This window comes from Eretmochelys imbricata, chromosome 9 (assembly GCF_965152235.1).
Source record: "Eretmochelys imbricata isolate rEreImb1 chromosome 9, rEreImb1.hap1, whole genome shotgun sequence".
NCBI classification, from domain to species: Eukaryota; Metazoa; Chordata; order Testudines; family Cheloniidae; genus Eretmochelys; species Eretmochelys imbricata.
The window spans coordinates 96,928,976-96,949,096 of record NC_135580.1 but is presented as its reverse complement, the minus strand read 5'-3'; positions in this window follow the sequence as shown (position 1 = coordinate 96,949,096).

The window sequence follows — 20,121 nt, the reverse complement described above, 5'->3', positions numbered from 1 at the left end:
GATCACATACCTATGCTATGACTCATTTCATGATATGAGAAGCAGGAAGTAATATTGACTCCTTAAGATACATAATGGCTATTAATAGTAGTAGTAATAGGGAGGCAGTGTTGCCTAGTGGGTAGAGAACTGGGCTGGGACTCTAGAGACCTGTGTTCTATTTCCAGTTCTGCCACAGAAGTGAGAACACAGGGTGGCCTGCTGGGTGACCTTGGGCATGTAACTTCACCTCTCTGTTTGTTTCCCTGTCTGTGGAATGGGGTTAATGATGCTGACTTCCTTTGTAAAGTGCTTTGAGATCTACTGATAAGTGCTATACAAGAGCTAGGTAGCAATATAATTAACTTATAAGTAAGAACATCAATAACACGTTTCACTTATGTAGTACTCTTTTATCTGTAGATCTCAACCCACTTTCTCGAAGAGAGTAACATTATTCCCATTTTACAGATGGGGGAACTGAGGTGTTAATGAGGGTTCTCTCTTTGTATTGAAGAATATTAAACTCTGACCACACTGTGCCCACGTACTGCTAGATTAGCATATAGTTTTTACAATTTTGCTTTTGAAGTGGAAACATCATTGCCATACTGCATCTGGATATATCTTATCAGCATCCTTATGTGAGAGAACTGTAGTGTGAGGACATACAGAGAAAGAACCATGCTTTGAGCAGCAACTAGAGAACTCCCTGAGGAGGAAGTGCCCAAGTTTTAGTTTCCTGTGGCAACACATTCTGGTCTTCTCTGGTAACTGTGGAAGATCACAAGCTCTATAACTACTCCACATCTCCCTTTATAATAAGATCAAAATAAGATCAAAACTTTAATTATAAACTAATGTATATACAAATAATTCAAAATAAACTTCAAATTCTTTAAAAATTATTTATACTACTATGTTCCCTTATTTATTTCATTTAAATAGTCCCGAGCAGTAATATAAAGTATTTGCAGGAATCTGAGCAATCTTCCAGACTGTGTTCTCACTTCCGTTGAGTTTGTGTGTTGAGTTACTTGGGCAGGGGGCTCACCGACAGAGTATCTGCAGGCCCCAGACCCTCTCTCTGTTGGGAAATATGGAAGATGAATCCAGTTCCTCCAGAGATGTACCTTTGGAGTCTCCATTAGATAGGATCTAGGAGTTTCTGCCTGGTTCCAAATGGTCCCTAATGTCTCGGAGTTTTTGAGCAAAACCTTGTTCCCTGATTTTAGTTCAAGTAGTGTTTTTGTTCTGTGCCAAACACTGAAGTTCTCTTTGTGCCAAAATTTTATTTTGGATGGATCCCATTTTCAGGTTGAGCCATTTAGGTTTGAGCTATATTGGTGCCACAGGTAAACGTGTCCTTAGTAGTCTTCTCATTAAAAGTTCTGCTGGAGATTGTCAGCACCACTCACATCCAGACTGATACGCCAGAAGTGTTTTATACGGGTCCACTGATTTTTTTCAGAAGACTTTTAAAGTCTGCATTGCTCTGTCCACCTCTCTATTCCGCTGAGAGAAATGTGAGTATACTGTTCAAAATCAAAGCCCTATGGAAATGCTAGGAATGTTTCACAGGTGAATTGAGGTCCATTATCTGATATGAGGACTATAGAGACACCATGATTTGCAAATACTGACTTTGGTTTCTGGATGACCTGTGCTGATGAAGTCTGTGTAAGTAAAGCCAAGTCAATATATCTGGAGAAGTAATCAACTACAATAATGCATGTGTGTCAATTCCAGAAAAACAAATCTCTTGCTACTCTCTGCCAAGATCTGTCAGGTAGCTTTGTAGAAGGTAATGGTTTGGTGGTTTATTATTTTCCTTGTTTCATTCCTTGTATCCTTTTAATAAAGTCTGAATTTGCTTACTCAGACTGGGACACCAATGGATTGTTGTGCTTGCCCTGCATTTTTTTATGCCTTGAAGTCGCTAATGGATTTTGGAGAGTATCTTTTTCTGAAATATTGTAGGGATAAAAATCTGCCATCCTTTTAGAAAGCAGATATGAAGGTCATTTTGTTTCTGCCAATATGGTAGAAGGTCTGTTGAAAGCTGACTCTTTTGACGCCACCCTCTTTGGAAGAATTGAGTAAGTTTCTGGGAAGTCTCATCCTTTAGTTGTTCATCTCTGATTTGCTGAAGTCGGCTGGCAGATGCTGGAATTGCTGCCAGCACAAGGTCAGTGTAGACTTTGACATCTTTCTCTAAAGCCTTTTCATCTTCCATTGGTGGTTGCTTGATTGGCATTCTAGATAGAACATCTGCTGCTTTGAGTGTCTTCCCTGGTATGTCTACAATGTTGAAGAAAATCACATCAGTCATAGTCCATTCTAGGTGGAAGGTCACCCAGTTGTTTTGATCCCAGTAATATCCCTAAGGGTTTGTGGTCTGTTTCTATGTTAAACTCCAAACCAAACAGATATGTACTGAGCCATTCACAAGACCAAGTGACTGCTAGAGCTTCCATTTCTACTTGAGCATACTGATGTTTGGTTTCTGTGCGGCTTCTTGATACAAATGCAACAGGTCTCTAGTCTCCAGGCTGCTTTTGTGTGACCACTGCTCCTAAACCATAGGAAGATGAATCCACTGGTACTATTGTTGGATAGTTTACCAAGTATTGTGCCAAAACAGGTGGAGTTGTCAATAGTTCTTTTATTTTATTAAATGCATTTTGTTGTGCGCTCCCCCAAAGCCACATATTGCGACTATTAAGGAGATACCTAAAGGGTTTTGTTACATGAACTAAATTTGGTAAAAAGAAAAGGAGTACTTGTGGCACCTTAGAGACTAACCAGTTTATTTGAGCATAAGCTTTATGCTCACAAAAGCTTATGCTCAAATAAATTGGTTAGTCTCTAAGATGCCACAAGTCCTCCTTTTCTTTTTGCGAATACAGACTAACACGGCTGCTATGCTGAAACCTGTCATTAAATTTGGTAAGAATTTCCACAAATGATTTGTCATGCCCAGGAATCTTCTTATGGCAAAAATGTCTTCGGGATTCAGGTAAGGTCAGTAATGCCTTCAATTTATCTGAATCTAGTGAGTACCTTTTGCTAATTATGTGCCCTACAAATTTTATCTGCTTCTTTCTAAATTCACATTTCTCATTCAGAATGAGGCCAGCTTTGTTGGAAGCATCTCAAAACTACATGTAGTTGCTCCTGTTCATTGTTATCTCCGCATGGCAAAGGACACCAGGCAAACCTGACATAATCAGAGAGATTCTCCTTTGGAAATGTTCTGGTGCTGATGAGATACTGAATGGAAGCTGACTGAAACAGTACCTTCCAGATGGGATGAATGTAGTTAATGGTATAGAATAGTCTCCTGCATTCTGCCTCTTTAGCTGGACATTGACGGTATCTTCCACAACTCTTCCAACCTTCCCTTTTATGAAGGTCTTTTGGTCTCCTGTTCTTATGTTGTAAATTTGGTCTGACTGCTCCTTTCACATTTGTGTCTTTTCTCTTTACTTTGTCAGTATTGTCTGATGCAGTCTCCCCTATGCTGCTAACATGTAAGTTGCATTGCTGTTTCTTTATGCTTTCTTGCATTCTCACTTTTGCTATAGCCTTTGCTAGTGTGAGATCTGTGTCTAGCTGAAGCTGGGCTGATAAATTGATGTCTCTTATGACAACAACTACTCTGTTATTAGTTCTTCTTCTAAAATTCCATATTTGCAATGTTCAGCAAGATTATGAACCGCAGTAATAAATATCTTAGCTGTTTCTCCTTGTTCCTGGTACCTCCTATTAAATTTGTCCCTTTCATCCATAATATTCTGTCTGTGAATGAAATGGACATCAAAAGCCTCATCTGCTTAGTGTATTCTTTCTTCTCCTCATCAGTGAGGGATAGGGCACATAGGATATCCTCATCGGCATCACCCCTGGCAAATATCAGGGCATTTACCTGGCATTTTCATGGTTTTTTTTTTGTTAAACCAGAAGCCATTCAGAATCACTCAAATCTCCAGATTCAGCAAGACCAATTCCTGGGTTGCAAAAATCAAACTTTTTTAATAGAGCTGTTTGTGCTGTGGGGTCCATTGCTGTATTAAGACAGGGCTCTGCCCAGGGATGCTGGAACGGGGGTAGGGGATGGGGGAATGGCTATGTCCTCCCACTTTTTGCTGACTGTACGGGAGAGCAATGAGGGGGGAAGGGAAGGGGGTGGAGAGGAGTGAATGGGGGTGTGGTCTTGGGTGAAGGGACAATGCTAGAGTGGGGGCTTGGAGGGAATGGGGAGTGTGGAGGCAATGCATTGGAGGAAGGGGCAGTGTGGGGGTTGGTGGGAAGGGGCGGCGTGGGCGGGGCAGCGCCCCGGTTCAGGTGCTGGTGGCCCCCCCACTTTTAGGGAGCTTCCATGGCTCCTGGCTCTGCCTCCTTGCTGCAGCTTTCACAGGTCTCCTCCCTGATTTTCCACTTATTCACTACTCTGGCAGTCTGTGGGGATCTCTCTTCTTTCCTTTAATCCTCCTTTAGGGAAAAAGATTCACTTCTGCCATCATGTAGATCGAGGACACAAAGGAAAAGAGCCATGCTTTAAGTAGCAGTTAGAGAACTCCCTGACCAGGCAGTCCCCATGTGTGTTAAGTTCCCTGCTGCAACACATTCTGGTCCTCCCTGAACCGGGACCTCTGTAATCACTTCACAGGAACAACTGTAACGAAAGCCACTCAACCCATGATATGGCTCTTGGTCCAGCACAGCTGTTGACCGCAGAAATTCATCCCAATATTGAATTTTCAGGAATTTCAGTATATTAATATATTAAATTAACAGCCAAGAATGACAGCATTATAGTATAGGATGAAGCTGTTCGTTTAGCCATTAGGAAAGTGTTTACCTGTTGAACCTCTGAGCTCCTTTGCCACAGTCCACACACCTTTTTCCTGTGGGAACACCAGCCTGCAGGTAATTGGATTTACTCAGCTAGTAGGTTAGAGTCTATATCAGGAAAGCATAAACCCTGGTAAGGATCATACTCAGGGTCAAATTTGATCCAATCCTGCCATCCTTAGGTAGTCAAGTAGACCTTGCACATGTTAGTAATCCCACTGAACAAAATTTATTTATCATTACTGTTATTTCCTTATTAAGATTGTGGTAGTCCTCAAATGTTCCAAAAACAGAAATCATAATTCATGCCCCACAATGCCACCTACAATCTGAAAAGTCAAGGAGGCCAGTCATAGGAGTAAGAGGTGTACACGGGTTGTATGTTTTGAGTCTTAAGGCTGATTTACTAGCTATTGAAAACCCATTGACTTAAATAGCATGGCACTGGCTATAATTCAGCATAGAATTTGGTCCTTTTTCCTTATAGCAGTTGCTAAATTTAGGACCAAAATTGGATGTGGGAGATACAAGAAGGCTGACTTTTTACATGTAAATATATGGGCATGTTTTGAATTATACTGCTGAAAAGAATTGCTTTCTTTAATAAAATAAGAAAGTGTTAAGTGCACCAGGTATGGTTTATCTTATTCATTCACATCCAAGAAAATAATTTACAGGATAGTGGTAAAAGAGTGTTTTTCAAAATATTATGGTTCGTATCCTCTCTGCCCAAGGAACAAACTTTGAGGAATTAACATTATGAAGGACTGAGAAATTGAAAAGGGGAAGTTTTCAGTGAAATTACTCTGAATCGCTCTTATATTTTCTTTTCTCTTAAGGGATTAGCAGAATGCTAGAATAATCTGCTACCTATTAAAGGGAACAAACCAACATTGTCTCTTTTTTTCTTTTTGTAGCACAAAGAAACAAATGTTTTAAGATTCACAGATTGCTTCAAAAAATAGCTTGATGAAGACCAACATAATACCCAATGAAATATTTCTCTAAAATGACCCTTATTGAAGCAAAGTCAAGGGTAATAAGTAACACAGTTGTTACGTTTTGTGTAATCATTCCCTTTGTAAGCTCCTGCAGCACAATTATTTTAAGTAATTTGAAATGTCTATAGATGCAGCCCTGTTTTTCTCTAACTGAAAAACCCAACAAAACCCTGACTTAATCTTTCAAATATTACAAACATTAAGCTGTATGTTTGAAGATTTCACTCTTTGTTTTATTTTTCTAGCTAAATATCTTTCTTATGAAGCATTCTCTCTAATGATACCAGCATTTACCAGCTTCAGTCTGAATGACAAAGGGTAGTTAACCAGTAAGTTGGCTTTTCAAAAGATGGAAGAGTCTTTTGAGTTGCATCCTTGAGTTTTGGCAGGAATGAGTGTGTGTGTGTGTGTTTACAGAAACTGCCTAGAAAATCTGATTCAAGAATGGAAAATCCCCTAGATCAGTGCTACTCAAAGTGGTGGTCCATGGACCGGTGCCGGTCTGCGATCCATCGGCTGCCGGTCTGCATGGACATTGGGAAAAAAAATTGCTGGTCCCCCACATCAGATAGCTTGAGAAGCACTGCCCTAGATAACCAATAAATCCAATACACAGAAATGGGGCCTGATTCACCCGTGTTGGTAAAAATTTCTGCACTATTGGTAAATTCTGGAGACTTTTGCACTGTTGCTCTCTTTGGGGTTCCACCCATACATTCACTACAGTCAGAGCTCTTTGGGGCAGCCACCTGGCTATCTCTTGTGTCAAACCACTGTCCTTACAAGCTGCACTGCCTGGCTGTGGACTCCTTGGTGGAGAGGTGTTTGCAAGAGCTTTGTACCAGTGCATGCCATGTGTGCGTGGAATTTTCACTACATCATGCCCTGGAATATACCAGCAAAAGTCAATATAGCCCAGAGATTGACTCCAGTCTATGGAAGTCTGTTCCTTGGGCTCCATGGTTCAGAGTGCTGCAGCCAGACCACTCTCTTGCTCCCAGGAGAAGGATTTTGGGTCCATATCATTCCCATCTTCCATCACCTTTGCCAGTTTCCTAGACATCTAATTCAATATTTCCCTTTCTAATTTCCAAAGCTCTCCATAGACCTTGGACTAAACTACCTTTCTGCACTGAACTCTCATCCACCACCTCTTCCACCCACTCACTTTGAGTTGTTGGCTGCCTCCTGATCTCCCCCTTTTCATAGGTGGACTGTTTATCTTTTACTTGTATTCTCCCAAGTATTTGGAATTTGCCCCCTCTACCTCCAAGTTGCAGAGTAACTTCCTGCCTCCAAATGTTGCCTTAGAACCTCTGTATTGATTTTAGTATATTATTGACTCTCTGTCTTTTAAATATTTTTGTACTGCATTTTGTCCAATTTCCTGCTGTTGGTAGTGGCCCGTGTTAAATGATTCAGCGGAAGCTGCGAAAAACCTTACAGTGGATAATAATAGACTCATTTTCCCACAGGGGACGTTTCTTCCTGGCCCAGGCAGTGAATGGTTGGCCGCTGCCATGAAGCATGAGGGTTTATATCAACTGTAATTTTTTTTACCCTGTGTGTCATAGCTGGGGAGGCTCTTGCTATCCACATAAGCCTAACACCTTTTTGAATCCTACTGAGCTCTTGGCAAGTAGCTCCACAGGTTAATCTATGCATGTTTTTTTAAAAAGTATTTCCTTTAATCAGTCGGAAATTTGTTGCTTTTGATTTTCATTGGATTCATAGAGTTTAAAGCTAGTAGAAGGGTCAATCAAGTCTGACCTCCTGTATGTCACAGGCCATTAAATTTCAACAGGTTACTGCTTTATTGAGCTCAACAGCTTGTGTTTGGTTAAAGCATCTCTTCCAGGAAGGAATCAAGAGATCCAGAATCCACCTCTTCCTTGGATGGTTTGTTCCAATAGCTAATCACCCTCACTGTTAAAAATCTGTGCTTTGGAACACTGTTCTAGCCAGGCTGGTCCCAGGATAGGACAGAGACAAGATAGGTGAGGGCATATATTTTCTTGGACAATAAATAAAATAAAAGATATTACCACACCTACCTTGTGTGTCTCATAATTTGTGCCTAATATCTAATTTGAATTTGTAGCATCAGCATCCATTGGTTCTCATACTGCCTTTCTCTGTTAGATTAAAGAGATCTTTAGTACCCAATATTTTCTCCCTCTGAAGGACTTAGGTACTTTAATCAAGTCACCTTTCAGTTTTCTTTATGATAAGAACCCACTGAGCTCTTTAAGTGTCGCACTGTGAAGTCTAATTCCAGGGCTGGAGAAAATTTTTGTGGCCCTTTTCTGTATCATCTCCAATTTTCTTCACATCTTTTTACAAATGTGGACACCAGAAGTGTATGCAGCATTCCAGTAGTGCTCTCACCAATGCCGTATACCGAGGTAAAATCACCTTCTTGCTCCTGCTGACTACTCCCATGTTTATACATCCAAGAATCTTATTCGTCCTTTATGCCATAGCATCACACTGGGAGCTAATGCGGAGTTGCTTGTTCACTATGACCTCTAAATCCTTTTCAGTCACTGCTTTGCAGGATACAATCCCCCATTCTGTGGATATGGTCAACAGTCCTTGTTCCTAGATGTATAACTTTGCATTTGGCTGTATTAAAATGTATTTTGTTTGAATGGGCCCAGGTGACCAAACAAACCAGATCTCTCTGCATGACTGCTCTGCCATCACCATTATCTATCATTCTGCCAATCTTTGAGTCATTTGCCAATCCCTGCGGTACCTCCCTAGAAACCCCCATTCAGTGATGATTCCCCATTGACAACTACTATCAATTAGCCATTTCTTAGTCCATCGTTGTGTTTTATTGATATTGTATAGTGCTGTTTTTTTATAATTGGATGTCGTGGTAGTAAGTCAAATCCCTAACAAAAGTCTATGTGTATTACATCTATGCAGCTGCCTTTGTCAACCAAATTTGTTTTTCTCATCAAAGAAAGAAATTGGGTTTGTTTCCATAAAAATGTGTTGACCGGCATTGTTCATGTCCCTATTCTTTAATTCTTTATTAACTGAATCCTGTATCAGCTTTCTCATTGTTTTGCCTGGGATTGACGTCAGGCTAACTGGCTTAAAGTTACCAAGGTCATCCCACTTGCCCTTTTTGACTATTGATACAACATTAATACTCTTCAGTCTTCTGGATGTCCCTTTGCTCTCATTATCAGAGAGAATAAAAAGGAGCCCAGATTTATCTTCACTGTATCATTCATTCAGTTGTATACCTTGACCATTTCCCCATTACCACTTCATTTTCCTTTAAGTAAATGGTCCTAATCTTTTCGGTCTCTCCACATGTGAAAGGCTTTCTGTCGTTCCCTCATTATTTCCATCAGCCATTTTCTGATGCCTTCTTCTTCCGATATACATTTTTTTAAATAGGGAGGTCAGGATTGAACTCTGTGTTCCAGGTGATGGCATGAGCACCCAGGCACCAACAGAGTGGGACAGAGCTGGAGGGTTCCAGGAGCGCTGTCAGGGGAGTTCCTGAATGTGGCTGTCAGGAGGCTCAAGGGGCTCCAGCAGAAGAAAGGACAGTCATCATCGCTCTTATTCCCAGAATACGGGGCATTCAGATACTTCCGGGAATGGCCTGGGCCTGTCCCGTGACCTCGGATGCATGGTGCATAGAATCATAGACGTGTAGGACCAGACGGGATCTCAGTAGGTCATCTAGTGCAGTCCCTTGCACTCAAGGCAGGACTACACAGTAACTAGACCGCACCGCATGGGGGAGGCCATTTTTAAAAGTGTCCCACCCTATCCCCGCCTGCATGACCTTGGACACATGGTGCATGTGAGGCCACACCAGATGTGGGTGCCATTTTTAAGAGTGCCCTGCCCTCACCAGCGTGACCTTGGACGCACCATGAGTGCGAGGTCACACGGCATGGGAGCGGAGCAGTGTGCTCTTCAAAATGGCCCTCCTCCCCCAAATACCAGACAAAACCATGTCCTTGAAAAGCAGGACTGTGTGGTTTAATAGCAGATGAGTGGCCTGCCTAATCCTGCTTAGCATGTATGCTTGCAGAGCACAGGTGGGCCAGAAGCAGTGGAGGCTATTTGTGTCTAGGCTGAGCTTTTAGCACTAATTTTTTCAGAGTTTATTGGATATTTAGCCTTTGTGACTCCTGTTTCAAATTAATGGGAGTTACACAGCTGGAAACTCTGCAGGTCAGCTGGAGAATGGACCCCTTGGTGAGCACTGAAGCTGGGGCTTCAGAGTTTATGCCATAAGCAGAGATTTTGCTGAATGGGTGTGATCCCCCCCTCCTTCCCCAAAGCCTTCTGCATTGGCCTTACTCTGCTCCCATTGGATTCAGCCGTGAGGCAAAGTTAGGCCATTGCAGAGGGCTTTGGAAAAAACCCACCTGAAATTCCTAGTGAACTGGCGTTATCTATAGGTGTAAAATTTATGACTGCCAGTTCCACTGCCTTGGTGAATCACTGGGCTGCTGAAAAGATCTGGGATCAGATGTCAACTTAATCTCTCATATTTTGGGACAGCAGCACTGATGAGAGCAACGTTCTTGATGGCCGTGTCAGCCAGTGAGGCACACAATGTCTTCATTAGTTAGCACATATAGATTAATCAAAGACATCTGGGGCAGCTTATTCTTCTCACAGGAAATAATACTTTCATTTTTTAGAGAAAAGGTTCCCTCTCAGAATATGAATTGCGTGTTCACTATGACCTGTAAATCCTTTTCAGTTACTGCTTTGCAGGATACAGTTCCGCAGATATGGCCAGCTTTCCTTGTTCCTAGATGTATGACTTTGCACCTCACCAGGACACTGGATAGGGCCGAAGGGCTATAAAATGAGCATCTTACCATCTGCCAATCAAAGCTTTTAAGGTGTTCAGGGCCAGCCCTAGACCAAATGGTGTCCCAGGCAAGGAACATCTCTGGTGCTCCCCCGCCACTTGTTAAACTTTTGAATACCTTACAGCAGTGGTTCTCAAAGCTGGTCTGCTGCTTGTTCAGGGAAAGCCCCTGGAGGGCCGGGCCAGTTTGTTTACCTGCCGTGTCCACAGGTTCGGCCGATCGCGGTTCCCACTGGCTGCGGTTCACCGTTCTAGGCCAATGGGGGCCGCAGAAAGTGGCGCGGGCCGAGGGATGTGCTGGCCGCCCTTTCTGAAGCCCCTATTGGCCTGGAGTGGTGAACTGCGGCCACTGGGAGCCGCGATCAGCCGAACCTGCGGATGCGGCAGGTAAACAAACTGGCCCGGCCCACCAGGGGCTTTCCCTGAACAAGCGGCAGACCTGTTTTGAGAAACACTGCCTCAAAGCACTCCAAGCCAGGCACCCCAGAGGTTGGCTGCCCCTAAATCCAGCTCTGAAGTTGTTTTCCCCCCAAATAAAAATATGAGGTAATTAGATTTAAAAAAAAAAGAAAACCCATACTTATTAAATAATACCAAGCTTTGTTATGCAAAGGGCCCAATCCTGTGAAGTCCTGATTTCCCTCAACTCCCAAGCAGCTGTGACTCATATATATGAGCAATCTCAGCCTTGAATTTCCGAGGCTTCTGTAGGCCTTTCTTACAAGAGTCTTAAACCCTAGTGCTTCCATGTTTCATATGGCAATAATTACAATTTCCGCCTGTGATGTTCTGGATAATGTTTAACTCTTTTTATTACATGCTACTGTGCTGGTTTTAATTTAATTATGGATCATTTGCAAATAATTTTTAAAGCCCTGATTCAACAAGGTACTCAAGTAGATGCCTAACTTTAAGCAGATGATTCATCCCATTGAAGTCATTGAGTGCCTGCTTAAATACCTTGCTGAAAACCTAAAACTGCATTAATGCCACTGCTCAATGCCAATACATTAAAACAGCACTAACAAACTAGAGTTGAGTTACACGTTGCTGTTAATTATTGCTATAGAGGCTTCTGGAACTTTTCTTTTCCTATAAAAATCTACGCTTTATTTTTGTTTTCTCAGCCCAAACTAAGGTTCTGATTCTACAAATACTTTTGGGCATGCTGCTACTTATAGCTATACCAAATAAGTGTTTGCTGGATTAGACACTGTTGATCACTATACTAAATCTAACACATTTAGAATATTATAGAATTTAATGGACTGGCTGAAAATGTGTGACAAAATATAGGGTGTGTGAGTTATTAGTTAGCTGCCTATGTAATTACCTTATTTTAATATTGAATTGTGTTGATCTTTCTTTGTTCAGTAGAGAAAAAAGATTTTTTTTGTCTATTCACAAGAACTGGGCTATTGGTTAGGGGGCTTTGCAGCTAATCTTTCTGATTGTTCAAATGTCACCATAAAATATTTATCACCTCGATAATTCTAAAGCTATCACAACAGATTGGATGGTAACAATTAAAATTATACTAACATCACTAAAACAGATATAACAAAGAGTGATGCTTGTTAAGCACTTAATGATCCCTTTCTCCAAGGAATTGCATTTCAGTATCTTTATGCTTCCTGATTGCCTTACCACAACCTGCCAGTTTTTGTGGACTGCTGCTCAGTGTAATACATATTCAAACCCTGCTCTGCAGCACTCATCATGCCAATCAAAGATGCAAATGGAGAGCTATTTGACTGTGTGATCAGAATTTCTTGCATTGCAAGGACATAAATAATGGTGAATAAGAAGCTGCTGTTGAACCATGTAAAAGCAATCATACTGTCCATCTGAATTGTAGTCAGTACTCAATATGGACCTGATCCAACATCCATTGAAATCAATTGGAGACTTTCTATGACTTTGATGGGAGTTGGATTGGGCTTTTTATGTTGCTTCAAAATTCAGCTGCCAGATCCTCAGTGTAAACAATATTGGGCCAGATCCTCAGTGTAAACAATATTGGGCCAGATCCTCAGTGTAAACCATCATAACTACACTGAAGTCCATAGGGCTATTCTGGTTTACACCAGCTGAGGATTTGGCTAGTAATATGGTAGCCTACACTCCTACTCAGATAATGTTCCTACTGACTTCAGGAAGGCTTTCTATTCAATGAGGAATTACGCCGTAGGTCTTTCCTTTTACTGAATTACTCAGTGAAGATACTCAACTATTATTTAAAAACTGTTAAAATTAGTAATCATCTCTTAAAAAGTTTTATAATAATACCTAGCTTTTATATAGCACTTTGCATCAGTAGCTATCAAAGTGCTTCACAATCTTTTAAAGTTATCCCCACAATAACCCTCTGAAGCAGGGCAGTGCTCCTATACTCATTGCCTCAGTTTCCCATCTGCGCACAGAAAGACTAAGTGACTTTCCCTTCACTGATGACAGGTAGGAAGTCTGGTGGAACAGGGAATTGAACCTGGGTCTCCCAAGTCCTAGGGCTGAGGCTAGTGTGCTAAACATCCCTCCTCTCTTAAACTGAAGCAACTGTAACTGTCATTATTTTGAACTTTAATATTATGCCATTTTCAGCTATAAGGAGACCAGATGGGTGAGGTAATTTCTTTTATTGGACTGACTTCTGTTGGTGAGAGAGACTGACATGGCTTCAACAACACTGCATACAAGGGGAGCTATGTCTTTTATTCTGACTGATAGGAAAAATGAGCATAATTAGCAAAAAAAATTGTTTTCCTACCAATTGGGTTTCTAACTTTCAGGATTTTCACTGTGAATGGTAGTATTCAACATCATAAAATCCCCAGCAAGTTGTTCCACCAGTATCCCAAGCAGAGATGCCCCATAGAGAAAGTGACACTTGGCAACATGTGCAGATATTAATCATGTTGCCTAATGCACTACGGGAGGGTGCTTAGATTCCAGGGTGAAGAGCACAGCGTAAGAACCTGTATAAAGCAGAACAAAGTTACCGTGATGTGGATGGGATGATGGATTTTTGAGTGTTTTTATTTTCAATCTTATATGCCATGAATTAAGACTGCTCCCTTGTCTATTGCATCTTTCATCAATTCCAAAGCTATAAGGGACCATTGTGATTCTCTAGTCTGACCTCCTGTATAACACTGGCCATACAAGTTCTGCACAATAATTCCTAGAGCATATTTTTTGGAAAAATATCCGATCTTGATTTAACAATAGTCAGTGATGGAGACTCCACCATGACCCTTGGTCAATTATTGCAATGATTAAATCACTGTTTAAAATGTACACCTTATTTCTAGTCTGAATTTGTCTAGGTTCAACTTCCAGCCATTGGATCATGTTATACCTTTCTCTGCTAGAATGAGGAACCAATTATTAAGTATTTGTACACCGTGTAGATACTTATAGGCTATAATCAAGTCACCCCTTAACCTTCTCTTTTGCAAACCAGATAGATTGAGCTCTTTAAGTCTATCACTATAAGGCATGTTTTCTAATCCTTTAATCATTCTTTTGACTCTTCAATGAACTCTCTTCAATTTAACAACATCCTTCTTGAATCAGAACTGGACATAGTATTCCAGCAATGGTTGTATCAGTGCCAAATATAGAGGTAAAATAACCTCTCCAGTCCTATTCTAGATTCCCATGGTTATGCATCCCAGGATTGTACTAGCTCTTCTGACAACACTGGGAGCTCGTGTTCAGCTGATTATCCACCAGCCCCCTCCCAATCTTTTTCAGAGTCACTGCTTCCCAGGATGGAGTCCCCCATCTTGTAAGTATGGCCTACATTCTTTGTTCCTAGATGTGTACATTTACATTTAACCATATTAAAACACACATTGTTTGCTTGTGCCCATTTTACCAAGCCATCCTGATCGCTCTGAAGCAGTGACCTGTCCTCATCATTATTTACCACTCCCCCAATTTTTATGTCATCTGCAAACTTAATCAGTGATGATTTTATGTTTTCTTGCAGGTCATTGATAAGAATATTAAATAGCATAGGGCCAAGAACTGATCCTTGCAGGACCACACTGGAAACACACCTGCTTGATGATGATTCTCTGCTTACAGTGACATTTTGAGATTGATCATTTAGGCAGTTTTTAATCCATTTGTGTGCCATTTTAATTTTATATCATTCTAGTTTTTTAATCAAAATGTTGTATGGTACCAAGTCAAATGCCCTAGAGAAGTCTAAGTGTTACATCAACACTACTACCTTTATCAACCAAACTTGTAATCCCATTAAAAAAACAGCTATTAGGTTAATTTGACAGGATCTATTTTCCATAAACCCATGTTGATTTGCATTAATTACATCACCCTCCTTTAATTCTTTATTAATCAAGTCCAGTATCACCTACTACATTATCTTTCCAGGGACTGATGTCAGACTTACTGGTCTATAATTACCCAGGTCATCCTGTTTATCCTTTTTTAAAAACGGCATAACATTAGCTTTCTTCCACTCTTCTGCAACTTCCCCAGTGCTCCAAGACTCCTCAGTCAACTCTTTTAAGATTCTTGGGTACAAGTTATCTGGACCTGCTGATTTAAAAATGACTGACTTTAGAAGTTTCTGTTTGTTTGACATCCTCCAGAGATACTGGTGGAAAGTGTGTTCTCATCACTATATGACGACTATATCATGTGTTTTTCCCCAAATATAGAACAGAAATATTTGATTTTACAGTAAGCCTAGTAGATGTTGTATAATAATTTAGGTTGAATCTTTCCGTGGCCAGTGCTGCTATGGATTGAAAGTATCTGGCAAGGGCATCCTTCAGGAAGCCTCCTGTCTGGTCCAGGATCCCTCGAGGCAGGCCTGGAACCACGCTAGCCTGCTGCTCTGGAAAGGTTTTGTCTAGCCTGTGATGGCAAGTGCGGCGTATGCAGTGGTCTGCTCATGGGAATGGGGAGGTGAAGCCGTACATGCTCCCCAGTTGCATTGTAAATGAGTGAACTCCTTCCAGGTGCCTCCTCCTGGCCCCAGGGCAGCCTTGCGAGTGGCCCCTTGCCTCAGTTTCCCTCTTGAGTTCACAGTAAGTCCAAAACATGCATGTCTTTAAGTCCCTCATGGTTTATTAACCAAATCACAGAACAAAAGCCCCAAACCCAAAGTCCCACAATGTAGTCCACATCAACCTTTGCATGTAGTCTTTAAAAACTCAGCTCTGTTCTCACCAAGTTGGTGTCTTCTGCCAGAACTGCATTCTTTATCAGTCATCCTCTGTCTCTGCACCAGGACAGCCACCCCAACCCTTCCTTCTGGGGCACAATCCCGCACTTCCCAGTGGGAACTCTCACAGCCCCTCTGCTAGGAGCCTCTCCTGATGCGTCTAGGACCCAGCTCGCTGACAAGGAGATGCCAGTGGGTAAGCCCCTCCTTTCAGCCCTCTGCCCCTTGGCTCTGGCTTTCTAGCTTAGAGCCAGAGGGCATCTGCCTCTACGGCTCCTTCCAGTCTTCAGCCCTCTAGCCTTGGCTCAGGGGTACCAGCCAGCAAACCTCTTGCTGCTCTCCTGCTTTCAGCTCTCTCCCAGGAACCACTCTTCCTGACTGAACCAACCTGCTCTGAGCCTCTAAACTCACTCTCAGGCTTTTTTCAGCTTCCCAGATGCTTCCCTGTCTTCTTAATTGGCACAAACAGAGAGCATCTTTACTGGAATAAGAGAGTTTCCTTTAAGGGGCCAGCTACCCTGTACATGCATATTATTATTTGTTTTCTTATGAGATAGCTCTACAGCTGCTTTAGATCAGGGCATGTCTACACTTACTGGCACTGCTGCAATCGATGCAGCGAGTGTCGATTTAGTGGGTCTGGTGAAGACACGCTAAATCGGTGGGAGAGCACTTCACCTCCCCAAGAGTGAGTCAATGGGAGATGCCTTCTCATCGACACAGCGCAGCGTAGCCACCACGGTAAGTTATTCACGTCACTGAAGTTGCGTCACTTAGATCGATTTACCACAGTAGTGTAGACCAGCCCGCAGTGTAGCTCCATTTACTTCAACAGAGCTATGCTGATATACAGCAGGAGAAGGGTGCAGGGAACTTCTCTTCCCAACAGACTGCCTAGTGACCATTGCACTAGGCAAAGTTTTAAAAGCCCCAAGATATCGCCTCCAGTCTGCGTAAAGGGGGAAGTTCAATAGCTCAGCGATATACGGTACGCAAACACTATGTCATTACCAGATGTCTGTTCTCCAGTCAGGGAAGGGGCAAATTATATCGGAACACACAGTGCACTTGGTAAAATTCTACTGGATGCAGGACTTAGTAGTTTAAATTCTTTGGCTGTACTATGTAGGAGGTCAAACTAGATAATTACAACTGTCCCTTCTGGACTTAAAATCTATGAATCCATTGTGTCTGCAAATAACTGCTGAAAGAGGGAGATACAGACACATCAACATTTCATAGGAGTTAGCTCTCTCAGTACTGACTTGACACATGAACACCTTTTAAGTTTGCAAGCAATCTGGAATGAACTGACTTTTGTCCAGAGTTCTGGTTGTAGCTTGCTTAGGAACTGCCTATGGCACATCCATAAAGTCTTAAAGTTCTCTGGCTCTGTAAGGATCAAATCAGTATTCTTCCCCTTTGCTCTGAACATTGAATTTTCCTGTGTACAAAATCTCTACTGATACATTTTTCAAAGAGAAAGATTGGTACTAATGGTCTCCTTTTTCTTTTCTTCGTACCGCGGGCCATCAGCACGAGAAGAGGAGACCATGTTAGGCTTTGCAGTTATTATTTTTTATTTCTGATTCTTTATGTAAAATTCCCTCTTGGAATAGAATATCCATGAGGCGCCAGCTCTTTCCTTTGCTGGGGGTTGGTAACTCAGCCTCAGATCCCACCCCTTCCCCCAAGCCTCCCTTCCCGCCCGCTCCCTGCCCCCACTCCACTCCTTCCCCCAAGACCCTACCCCGCCTCTTCCCGCCCAGTTCTGCCCCCTCCCCCGAGCACATCCCATCCCCACTCCTCCTGCTCCCTCCCAGCACCTCCTGCATGCCGCAGAACAGCTGATCGCAGGCGGGTGAGAGGCGCTGGGTGGGAGGAGTGGGGAGCTGGCTGCCAGTGGGTGCTAAGCACCCACTATTTTTTTTCCGTGGGTGCTCCAGCCCTGGAGTACCCCTGGAGTCGGCACCTATGCAGACAATGACACCCCAGGAAACTGTGTCACTGTCTTTTAGTCGTTTTCTAGATTCCGGCATGTATTGGGCTTTATTTTTAGCAAATTAAGCCAAGAAGCCAAACAGTTGCACTTTGTTCTTTCTTTTTGTCCTCTTTCATGTATTCAGTATGAACAATGCTACAACATCTGGTCTCCGCCCACCTCCTGTGTTCCTTCAATACCGAGCCATGCTGCAACAAGCACGCGTGTAGTACAGGCTCTCTTCCGAGAGAGGCTCTTCTGGAGCATTTAACTGCCAAAATATCTGGTAGTCATTGCTTTGAAAAGGGAATTGTCATCGCCTCCTATTTTCCCTGCAGCGGCTCTGGAAATGCCCCCACACCATTTATTAAACACTTGCGTTCATGTGGATTTGACTGAACCAAAAAGCTGAAGGCCAAAACTGCAGAGCTGGGTGGGACAGACAAGAAACAGAAGCAACCAGAAAGGGAAGGAGGGATTGATCAGTTCTTTAAAGCAAGAAAGGCGATGGGGATATTTTACTGTTGTTTAGCCACTCAGCCTCCCAAACGATATTTTCTCCACCTGCCTCTGCTGAGTCACTGGGCTTTGTATGGGTGAGTGTAAATGGGTGAAGAAAGGACTTCCTCAGTGACCAGCGCTGGAAAAGATGGATGGGAATCTTGTGGATACTGTTTCCCTTTTGTTCCTCTGCATCTTAGAATGCTCTGCTTACAGATGATTTGTTTCAAAGCTGTTTTAACTCTTAGCACAGAGACGGAGGCTCCCTTCTGCATTGGCACAGCAAAAAACCTGGGAGAAATGGGCATAGAATTTGCTTATGCGATCGTTAGATTAATTCTGAAATCCTGAAGTAAGCACGTGTAGTGGTCCTTCACTATCAAGTGGGGAGAGAGGCCCCTCCGCCTCACTGCTTCAGGCAGCAGGAGCTGGGCTTGGGCCCTGCTGGCTGGGGCCAAGCAACAAGCCGGTTATAGCTTGCAGCCTCCTGGCTGGTGCAAACAACCATTAACAGTCTGGAGCTCTGGCCCCCGGTGAGGCAGAGCAGTACGCGGTTTTTAGCCCTGAGGCTCCTGGCTAGGGCTGACAGCAATTAACAGTGTAGGGCTTTAGGCAGGGCAGAGCAATAAGTAGTTAGCCTAGAGCAGTGGTTCTCAAACCGCGGGCCACTTGTGACCCAGTCAGCACATAGCTGCGGCTCACATGACATCCTCAGGGCCATAACTAGGGTGGGGTGGGCTGGGATGGACACCTGCCCTGGGTGCAGAGCTGGCAGCAGGGGTGTGCAAAATGGGGCAGTGCATGACTGGGCCCAGTGGTGTCAATCAGGCCTGGGGTGAGTGTGTTGCCAATCCCCAGATGTGGGATAATGGCAAAAAGGGGTAGGGGGACCTGAGCCCACCCTACTCCACTGGGTCACAGCCCAAGGCCCTGGTAGTGGAGGGTGGTCCCACCACTGGGTCGGTGGGGAAACTGAAATCCACTGTCTCACTTCCCAGCAGCACAACCTGACCGAAGTCTGGTTCCCCTGGCTACTTCCCACCCCTCCTTAGTTTGTGTTGCTCCATCAAGCTGGGGCTCTGTCTCTTCGCTCAGTAGGGCATTGGGCTGCTCAGTTGCTGGTCCAGGGTCCCGCAGAAGGCTTGGCTCCCTAGAAGAGACATCCATCTCCTTCCCTGGTGCAGCTGCAACTGTGCTGCAGGGCCCTCCCTTTATACTTCCTGCCCCGCCCTGGTACTTCTGGCGAGGGGGGTGGGGCAGGTTTGGCTCTGCCCACTCAGGGGTGGGAAGGTAGTGGTGCCTTGCTCTCAAGTCTGGAGGAAGGCCACTCCGCACTTCACTAGAGGAAGCCATCCAAATTCATTAACTGTCCATGCACAAATGCACCAACCCTTCCCCAATATTTCAGTAGTTCTCCAACTTTCCCCATCATTACATTCACCTCTTTCCCCCAGTCCATTAAGTCTCTTTCCCATCAACTCGATCCCTCCCCCCAATTGGCTCCTCGTCTCCCTCTTCCCCTCAGTCTGTTAGTCACCCTTCCCCATTTCACTGCCTCAGTTCTCCCTAATCCAGTCAATTAGACCTTCCTCTATCAATGCTGGAAATCAGGTCAATAAATCTTCTCTTTCCCCTCTTTACTTACAAATGTAGCAGGCTATAGTCAGTAGTAAAAATACTTAGCACTTCATCCCATATCCTACTGCCGTTGAAGTCCAGGGGAGTTTGCCATTGAGTTCCG